This window comes from Cantharellus anzutake (genome assembly GCF_015039405.1).
Source record: "Cantharellus anzutake strain C23 chromosome Unknown EI90scaffold_249, whole genome shotgun sequence".
Lineage (NCBI taxonomy): Eukaryota > Fungi > Basidiomycota > Agaricomycetes > Cantharellales > Hydnaceae > Cantharellus > Cantharellus anzutake.
Genome location: NW_024067199.1, coordinates 65,175 through 73,719, shown reverse-complemented (window position 1 = coordinate 73,719; position 8,545 = coordinate 65,175).

The following is an 8,545-nucleotide window of genomic DNA, read 5'->3' as shown; positions in this document are numbered from 1 at the left end:
ATTTCACCAACAAAGAAATCAGCCATGACAACGGGAAGTAGAGTAATTGAGATGAAGGCACTCCACAATCGCATTGTGACTTTCAGCACTGCGGGCAGTATGAGTATGGCTATGTAACGTGAGTGAGGAGTGCTAACCTTAGTCTCGAGCGTAAGTGCGGAGGAGGGAACCCAACCGGTATGTTATAAAAAGATATATTTGGAGAGTGATAATCTTCCCTACAAAACGACCAATTTTCCTTTAGGAGCAGCTAACCGCATATTACATACTGCGACAGTGGGTTATATAAATAATAAACAGCATGATGAACAATTTTCGGAGCAAGCTATGCGGTGATGGTTAGCTTCTAGACCCGAGTCGCTTACAGTAGTCAGGAAGTGTGCATCGTAGCACCAGTTCCTATGAACATACAGTGAACACATTCTGTGCAACCATCATCAACGGAAGTAAGAATGAAATGCATGTAACGCCCGTATGAAAGAAGTCCCATGGAAAATCTTGTACATCGCTGTCTTGCGATCATGACGTATATATGTAAAGAGGAGGTACCAACTGTTCTCAGTGAGGAGTATTTCGGATTCGGCGGTTCCAAGGCATCAGGCCCCAACATTTGGCTGCTGGCGGTAGTCAATGCGATTGATAACTATAGTTCCGCGGCATGGGGGGCAGATTTCCAGCTTTGGCTTTTGTACCTTGATGCTTAGATCCGTATAATCGTCGTCATCACTAAGCCTAAAGCGCCCCTTAGTGGAAGACGCAATGATCATATGCAAGGCGTGGAAAAAATTGGTTTCTGATCAGGTGGGACTGGGGTTGTAGTGGGGAGACGGCCAAGGTGGCCCAGAATATATTGGCAGCTAGCGCAGCAAGCCACGCGCGACCCGTTACAACTACGTCCACATACAGCGCTGAAAAGAAATTCCAGTCCTCACGAATGAACACTCACAAAGTCTCTGTTCAGGGCGAATAAAGGCGATGGGAAGAATTCGGCAAGCACGTCGTGGACACTGTAGCCGACGGTGGTTGCAGCCATCAACTCCTACGACACTTCAGTGGATGGGCCACAGCTGTGGGTGGAGAATGTCGCAAGTGTGTCATGATCGTTTGATGTAGGACTCTAGGAAGCACGATACCATACGCTCGCGGGCACCAATATTGAAGAGAGCTGTTCTGCTTTGCCTCGCTCCAACCTGAGCTAGTAGGGGCCTGAATGCAAATTCGACCACGGAGGTACGACGTCGGACTACCAGATCGCACAGACTTGACATCCCGTGCAATCGCGGGACGTGTGAGGTTCTCTAGGGTAGAACCAGCGTAGCTCCGAACAGCTGGACAGAACGATGGGGCCTTGCTTTAGGTACCAGAGTGTGCGGATCCACGCCAGGCCTGATCCTCTTCTGCTGCATCGCGGTGGCATCAAGCAGTAGGACTGATGACTGTCGGGTGGGAGATGAGACCGATGGACAGCGCACACTGAGCATCGGTTTCTGAAACTATTGTGCCGCACGAAACGATGAAGCCTCAGTTTCGGTGTCAAATGAAGTTCGGCGCGGAATTAATTGGCCGGGGATATATGTAGAACCTGTTTACTATTGTTCATGGGCCAAAAGTTGGATTGTCCATTTGTGTGATGAAGTTTCCTCCACAGGTCATTCTATTGGACCTCCCTCCACTGCTTCCAATCCCACAGCTCAGCGGGCTTTGAAAGGTCATGTGATTGTCTTCCCTGCTGTCGGAAAACACGGAATTTCGTTTTAACGCGTTAAGAGCTCTCAACGCGTTTCAACGCCTTATTGATCCGTTCCAACGCTTTATTAATTTGTTCCAACACTTTGCTAGTCCGTTCCAACGCTCAATGCAAAAATCAAATTGTAAATACTCAGCCCCGCTGTAAACATCCCTGTTCACAAACGCATGGACGCAGTTCCCCTTCACTGCCAACCACGGCTGCAGCAACTGTACACTCACATTTCCATACCCTGTACTTCCAAGCCACATGGGAGTCCCCCATACTCAGGCAAACACACGTTCCATGATCCATTGCCACAAATTACCTTCACTTGCTTCACATCGATGACGTCTACCTACTTGACGGTCAAGCCACTCTCACAGCGAACGACCACTTCAGCAAGTGACAAATCCCCAACAACCCCACCGTTCTCTTCCTGTGTCATTTTAACCAGTGGGGTTCCATATGGGAGGCCGGGCGCTGAGTCGTAACATGTCATTCAGGGACAGCATGGACAACGATTCCGACCACACACAGAGTGCACCCCCCATCAACTGTCAGTGTCCAGCATAGGAATCTTCCTTTATCGCTCCATGTTCCACCACCCTCAATGTCCACCGCACATTCTTATTTAAGCCACTTCGTTCACTGAGTTCTGATTTGTGTTTGCACTCATGTTCTCCTCAATACCACTGCTGAAATGAACAACAATCACGTTCAACTTCGTTTGAATTCTAACTCCACATAGCACCACCATTGAGAGCCACAATGAGTTAGACCTCAATCCCACAGCGGGTGCACACATATTGAGAATACTAAGTAACTTAGCTCATATACACTCAAAAGGCCTATGATTGATACAACTTTATGTCAACATATCAGCGCGGAGCTGAGAGTGCATGGTAGTGTAGCGGTTATGAATGTACTTACTATAATGATCACAGTGTTCCTCGGTTCAATTCCCACCTGTACCAACCATTTAATGATATTTAGTTCTGGTCCTATTCCGAAATGTGAGTCACCAAAATTGAGGATAATGTGTGGGGATGTAATGAAGTGAAGGTATGCTTCAATCCTGGCTTGCAAGGGGTTGTCTCTTTTTGTTGACCCTACCTTGTTGCCGTTGCAACGTGTTGAAACGGAGGCAAAGCGTTACAACGCCTCGAAGCGTTGGAACGATCGAGTTCAGTGTTGAGAGCGTTAGAACGGCACGTGCTGTTGAAAGGCGTTACAACGCCTTGTAACGGGTTACAATGCTTCCGCAGTGTTTTCCAACAGCCAAACCAGAAGCATTGGCAACATTTTTGCCTCCTGCTCTGGAAGATGTCATTACCCCTGTTTGTGTGGTATTTGTTGGTCACACTACACCATCCAAAGAATGGTTACTAAACAATGTCCCTTAATAGTCAGATGAGAGAAAGTGTGTCTCGCTCTTGAATGGTTAATATGCCATAACCCTCTGTATGTGGATGTCACTCTGCATGAACAGCATCTCAATCAACTGCCTTTATTTGATGTCCCACTGCCAGTGCTGCTTCGGGTTCTTGATATGACAAATACCCCCCTTCCATCTCACAAATGCTTCCAAACACAGACCCCATCTTCCAAAATGTTGTGGTCAGTGACATAGACATGAGAGATGCTAATACAGCTGAAATGACTGCTGCTGCCATCAGGCATCTTAAACGTGCCAATGGAGAACTGGGTGCCCACATTCAGGTGAAACATTCACCTGATCCAGTCAATCACCACTCTGATCCCAATTTGCTCCCTCTCCTGTATCCTACTCTCTTTCCTTTCGGTGTTGGTGGCTACCATTGCAATTGTCGCACAACCCTGAGTTTGGAGAAAATGGCAGAACATTTGTTCTCTCTTGGTGACCAACAGTTTCAGGAGCACTACTCCTTCTTGTTTGTTGTCTTTAACATCATCCAACAGCAAATCGCCTCCTTTCAAACCAAACTGAAAACCACACATTCCAATTTTGACCAAGTGATCCATACACTCAGCAAAGTCTCATCCCAGACATTTGATGCTGTCATCCATCGAGTTGCCCATGGTGATCAAACTGCCCCCACTACTGATGATGAACGTAGTATTAAAACTCATGCATGATGTCTCCCTCATTTCTGCTAAAGTGCCAGGCTCTCAAGCTACCTGGACACAGGTGCATAACGAGATCAGAGCTCTCATCTTTGAATGTGGTCCCCCATCGTTCTTTGTCACCATTAACCCTGCTGATGTGGATAATCCAATAGTGAAGTTCCTGTCTGGACATGATTTTGATTTAGTGTCAGGGCCTGGCCCTCGTTCCACGACAGGCCCAGGGGGATCCTCCTAGTCGCTGGGGTATCTAGTCCCAGTCTGAGATCTTCAAACTCACTGAGGGGGCTAGCCCCAGCCTTCACAGGAAATGAGTTGAGAAGAAGGGTAACCTTCTCAACCTCCTGTGAAGCCGCTACAAATGGGAGTCGGGAACTATACAGTTTTCGGCTCTTTGCGGACTTTCCATAATTGGCACCCCCCTGTGGGAAGATTCTGGGCAAGCTGCTCACCCAGAAAGTTCCCATGGTCATGGCTGTGATGGTTTCTGGGCGAGTTACTTGCCCAGAATGTTCCCACGGGTCTGCATGCATGCAGGATTGTGGAACAGTGAAGGGAAAAATAGGAGAAAATGGGGGAAGGGTACCTGAGGGTGTGTGGGGTCAGGGGCTGTGCCCTGACATTTAGACACCATGTTGCCTTCTGAAGTCCCTTCTTAATGGGAACAAGCTTCCACTGTCACTCATAATCCATTCATTGCCACTCACTTCTTTAGACTGTTCATACAAGCATTCATTGTCTCATTGTTAGGTCACACTAATATGGATGGGATCTGTGCTGATGGCATCCTAGGTCCATGTAAAGGTTATTATGGAACTGTGGAAGCTCAAGGACGAGGCACTCTCCATTGTCACATGCTGGTATGGATTGAAGGGGCTCAACAAATCAAGGAATGAGTATTGAACAATGTTCACAGTCTTTGGTGCCAACAATTCTTAGATTTCTTGTATGACACCATTCGCAATGACATCCCCATCCAGACCCCTACTTCTGATTGCATCCCTGGCAACATGCATCCTTGTAGCATACAGTGTGATCCACTTTCTCACACACCTGCTGAAATCCAGAATGATTTACATCAGTTGGTCCAGAAATGTCAATCGCATTGTCACACTGGTACTTGTTACAAACAAGGGGATGGTGTCTGTTGATTTGGTCTTTCCCCTGATGTTGTCAATACCACATCCTCTGTAGACATGGACACTGGAGAACTCAAGCTGCGTATTTCTAATGGCATGATCAATAACTATTGTGACACCATTCTACAAGCAGTGCATTGCAACATGGATATCAAGTTCATTGGATCTGGGATGTCTGTCAGAGACCAGATGCGGGATGAGGGAGATGTCCCTGTGGTGGAGGGCTTCAGCCTCAGCGACTTAGACCAGGAGCACTGTGCCTAGTTACACATCCATGCCCTAATTTACTTAACTGGCAACAAGAACTAGAAGGGGGATAACTCTAGTTGATTTTATCACTGGGGTGTAACCTATCTACAAGTTATATATATATAGTTACATGGGGGGTGGGCCCATGAACGATGGGACTGAGTGGAGCAGAGCTAACAGGGTTACATGTTAGCCAACTGAATATTACTGACAAGTTGGGTTACAGGTTTAGTGGATTGATGGCTATAACCCAGAAATGGAAAGGAGGGATTGGCCTGAAGGTAGGCTTGCAGGGCAAGCAACTAAATTGCCCAGCGGAGGTGTCACAGCCGTGCATTCTGGCCCATTCCTGGCCCATCCTGATGCCGCCTGAGCCTGTTCCTGCTATGCGAGCATGAGCGCGAGCCCCGACCTCAGCCCTGTCCTCCCTGAGGACTCCCTGCTCACTCCCCCGCTTGCCCCTAGGCTCCCCTGCACCTGGCCGACTCCCCCACAGCCACACCAACCTCCCCACCCTGAGTCCACCTCCAGCACCATGCCCAGCGTGACTCCCCTACCCCACCCACTTGGCCCCTACAGGGCCACTACTATCCCCGCGCCCGACTCTGGCCCAACTCTGAGTCCAGCGCCGCTATGATACCATCACCGCTATCGTGGCCCTATGCTCCTTCCTTTATTTATCTGTTATTGTTTGTTTTGACCCTCGGTCATTGCTGGCTGCTATGCAGCCAACCCCGCTCCTTATTCTTGTTTGCTTCCAGACCCTTCGGCCTTTGGCCCGGGTCCGCTTCCATTCATTCCTTCCTCCTATCCTGTATACTACATTATAGTACTTCAGCTCTAATATTGATTTGACCATGACCCCCAAGTCCTGACCCCAGCAAGGCAACCCCAGTAAGTCTGAAATGAGGGCCAAGAGACAGCTAGGGGGCACAGCGCTCCTTTAGAGTCGCTGAGGCCAAATGCCCTACCCTCAGGCCTTGTTTGTGGCATCATGGCCATCATGGCCTACAGTGGCCTGCTAATGGCGACCTTCGGTGCCGACCCTGGACCAGTGTCTAACAGGAGGCAGGAGTGTGCTAGCGGATGTCAGAACTGTCTGGAGGCCTTTGGGGCTCCATACTTAGGGAGGCGTAGGTAATATATTGGATTGAGGGGGTGGTGACCATCGGGGGAGTCAGGGGTGGTTGTGGAATCCAGAAGCTCTGAGGTTAGTGATGAAGGAGTGGAGGTGATCTGGAAGGAGCGGAGGTAGTGGAGGGTGATGGCCATGGATGGATATGACAGTATCCCCTTCTTAGGCCTGAACCTTTGAAGGCCCAGAATTAGTAAGGTGAGGGGAGCTGTACTTACAGAAAAGAAAAAAGAACTGAAAATTGGAATGAGGAGTGGAGAGAAAGGAGAGATGAGAGAGGGGTCAGAATTCCTAAGGAGCTTTGGGACCAGGCTTGTCTGGGTACCGAGATTGGAATGCTTTGACAAGGTTGGAGGCATGATCGAGTTTGCTGGAAAGGAGCCATTGTGTCTCCTTGTCAGTCCCTTCATAGCCTAACCACTTGACCAGGTAGAGCAACTTGTTGTGTCTATGTCAGTTGATCTTGGAGTCAAGGATCTCCTCGATCTCGAACTCCATTTCGCCTTTGATTTCTGTTGGAGGCAGAGGTGGTTGGTGGCAGTTTGGAATGATGTTTGGGACGGAGGTTCAATCTGCAAGACATGGAATACCAGTGTAGGAGAAATAATATTCAAATTCAAAGAATATATCCCTACAACAAGAAAATAGCACATAGACGGCAGAATAAGAAGGAACATTGGGAAAGAAATGTAAATATCTCGGGAACCAGTAAACTTTTGACTGTAATCTTTTTACCATCTGGAAGGACTGTTTCTTAACTTTATCCACGGTTTTGTTTCATTCTAAAAGCTTCAAAACTGACGGAGATATCGCTCAAACGGCGAAACACCTTATAATTCATATATATTTATTTGCTAATTCTTACAAAAGGTAATGTGACTCAAGGGAAATATATTGGCGCCCGGAAGTCTGGCGGACCGAATACCATATGATAGAGTATTCCCCGGCGCGGGCGGACAGTTTTTGATCGCATCAGAAGAGGAGAAAATGCTAAAAAACCGGATCTTGTATATTTTCCTATGATTCATCAAAACTTTTTGATTTTAAGCTCAAATAAATCGGAACAAAGGAATGATTGATGATCTGGATCTCGGATCATAAGTATGAAGTGATTCAGAAGTCCGTGGATCGGTTAATTAATTGGGAAGGCTCTAGAACATTAGTAATGATGTGGCTTCACAAAAAGGGGTCAATTAGAGAACAGTCTAGAAAGTTCCTTTATAGCCGAGTCATTTCTAAAGATAACCGTTCGTAATTAAGGCGGTGTAGAGAATAGCTTCAGCGCTACAAGATCCCGTTGAGATCGGCCCAAAAGACAAAGAAATGAATTACTCATTGCTGAGTCATGTCCTAAGTCCATTATTAAGCTTACACAGCCCAAGCCCCTATATCATTCTAGAACTATCTATAATACAAATGTAGCACATGTAACTAGTGCGAGGCGTGGGAGTAGAGAGGCCTCTGAAAAGCATAAAAGGCCACCGCTTCTGCCCCCTCTCAAACCTCAGGTAGAAATAAAAGTTTAATTCTCCTCACCAGTGGTTGGTTCGTTTGCTCCAAAAGATAAAAGCAAATATTAGTTGTTAGCTAATATAAAACTAACACGTCACTCTAAGCGTGAGTTAGGGTCAGTTAGACACAGCTGAACAAAAGTGTCATAGTGAGAATTAGTGAGAATTTGGTGGAGGGACTTCTTAATTGAATAATCTCTCAGCAATACTTGGTTATCACACCACAGGAGAAAAGTGAGCGATCCTGAACCTGCTAGATAACTAGCACGCACTCTAAGCGATAGAAAGAGCAGTTTGGTCACTCCTGTATTGAGTAACATTTATTGCGGAATTATTTTATTAGCAGTTTTCCTTCAGTAAATTATCAGGAAAATCACATCCTACTGAAAAGTGGTAAATATAGGTGTAATATTGACTAGAAATCATAGTAAAGTCAATATAGAATTTTATCCGTAGACGATCTATACATCAGGTGAGATCGTTGGGGGGTGTTTATTGTTGTTTAGACAGTGAACAATCATATATTTGGCAACCAAAACACGGTCAGTACGCAAATCAGCACAAACTCTAATATCGTTATTGGACGTAGGAAACTGGTTACATAAGGTGATCCAGCTCTGCTCCTTCACCGGGTGGATGGCTTGCATGTTTTCCGGCAGGCAGAGAGTGAGGGAGTGGG